A 2500-nucleotide genomic window follows, 5' to 3' on the forward strand; every position below is an offset into this window, starting at 1 on the left:
TATCATCTCCTACAGGGGTCAGAGGTCATTACACATACAGATGATGGGGATCCTGGACTGTTTAATCAGACCTATCATCTCCTACAGGGGTCAGAGGTCATTACACATACAGATGATGGGGATCCTGGACTGTTTAATCAGACCTATCATCTCCTACAGGGGTCAGAGGTCATTACACATACAGATGATGGGGATCCTGGACTGTTTAATCAGACCTATCATCTCCTACAGGGGTCAGAGGTCATTATAGATGGGGATCCTGGACTGTTTAATCAGACCTATCATCTCCTACAGGGGTCAGAGGTCATTACACATACAGATGATGGGGATCCTGGACTGTTTAATCAGACCTATCATCTCCTACAGGGGTCAGAGGTCATTACACATACAGATGATGGGGATCCTGGACTGTTTAATCAGACCTATCATCTCCTACAGGGGTCAGAGGTCATTACACATACAGATGATGGGGATCCTGGACTGTTTAATCAGACCTATCATCTCCTACAGGGGTCAGAGGTCATTACACATACAGATGATGGGGATCCTGGACTGTTTAATCAGACCTATCATCTCCTACAGGGGTCAGAGGTCATTACACATACAGATGATGGGGATCCTGGACTGTTTAATCAGACCTATCATCTCCTACAGGGGTCAGAGGTCATTACACATACAGATGATGGGGATCCTGGACTGTTTAATCAGACCTATCATCTCCTACAGGGGTCAGAGGTCATTATAGATGGGGATCCTGGACTATTTAATCAGACCTATCATCTCCTACAGGGGTCAGAGGTCATTATAGATGGGGATCCTGGACTGTTTAATCAGACCTATCATCTCCTACAGGGGTCAGAGGTCATTACACATACAGATGATGGGGATCCTGGACTGTTTAATCAGACCTATCATCTCCTACAGGGGTCAGAGGTCATTACACATACAGATGATGGGGATCCTGGACTGTTTAATCAGACCTATCATCTCCTACAGGGGTCAGAGGTCGTTACACATACAGATGATGGGGATCCTGGACTGTTTAATCAGACCTATCATCTCCTACAGGGGTCAGAGGTCGTTACACATACAGATGATGGGGATCCTGGACTGTTTAATCAGACCTATCATCTCCTACAGGGGTCAGAGGTCATTACACATACAGATGATGGGGATCCTGGACTGTTTAATCAGACCTATCATCTCCTACAGGGGTCAGAGGTCATTACACATACAGATGATGGGGATCCTGGACTGTTTAATCAGACCTATCATCTCCTACAGGGGTCAGAGGTCATTATAGATGGGGATCCTGGACTGTTTAATCAGACCTATCATCTCCTACAGGGGTCAGAGGTCATTATAGATGGGGATCCTGGACTGTTTAATCAGACCTATCATCTCCTACAGGGGTCAGAGGTCATTACACATACAGATGATGGGGATCCTGGACTGTTTAATCAGACCCATCATCTCCTACAGGGGTCAGAGGTCATTACACATACAGATGATGGGGATCCTGGACTGTTTAATCAGACCTATCATCTCCTACAGGGGTCAGAGGTCATTATAGATGGGGATCCTGGACTGTTTAATCAGACCTATCATCTCCTACAGGGGTCAGAGGTCATTATAGATGGGGATCCTGGACTATTTAATCAGACCTATCATCTCCTACAGGGGTCAGAGGTCATTACACATACAGATGATGGGGATCCTGGACTGTTTAATCAGACCTATCATCTCCTACAGGGGTCAGAGGTCATTACACATACAGATGATGGGGATCCTGGACTGTTTAATCAGACCTATCATCTCCTACAGGGGTCAGAGGTCGTTATAGATGGGGATCCTGGACTGTTTAATCAGACCTATCATCTCCTACAGGGGTCAGAGGTCATTATAGATGGGGATCCTGGACTGTTTAATCAGACCTATCATCTCCTACAGGGGTCAGAGGTCGTTATAGATGGGGATCCTGGACTATTTAATCAGACCTATCATCTCCTACAGGGGTCAGAGGTCATTATAGATGGGGATCCTGGACTGTTTAATCAGACCTATCATCTCCTACAGGGGTCAGAGGTCATTACACATACAGATGATGGGGATCCTGGACTGTTTAATCAGACCCATCATCTCCTACAGGGGTCAGAGGTCATTACACATACAGATGATGGGGATCCTGGACTGTTTAATCAGACCTATCATCTCCTACAGGGGTCAGAGGTCATTATAGATGGGGATCCTGGACTGTTTAATCAGACCTATCATCTCCTACAGGGGTCAGAGGTCATTATAGATGGGGATCCTGGACTATTTAATCAGACCTATCATCTCCTACAGGGGTCAGAGGTCATTACACATACAGATGATGGGGATCCTGGACTGTTTAATCAGACCTATCATCTCCTACAGGGGTCAGAGGTCATTACACATACAGATGATGGGGATCCTGGACTGTTTAATCAGACCTATCATCTCCTACAGGGGTCAGAGG

The 2500-nt window shown here is 46.0% G+C and overlaps 1 protein-coding gene across 1 annotated transcript in view; it reads right to left on the minus strand.

The window, feature by feature from the left end:
- The window catches only part of LOC110515655 (replication factor C subunit 1), a 71269-nt gene that overhangs the window by 56844 nt on the left and 11925 nt on the right, over positions 1 to 2500 (minus strand). The window lies entirely within an intron of this gene.

This window comes from Oncorhynchus mykiss, chromosome 10 (genome assembly GCF_013265735.2).
Source record: "Oncorhynchus mykiss isolate Arlee chromosome 10, USDA_OmykA_1.1, whole genome shotgun sequence".
Classification (NCBI taxonomy): Eukaryota; Metazoa; Chordata; class Actinopteri; order Salmoniformes; family Salmonidae; genus Oncorhynchus; species Oncorhynchus mykiss.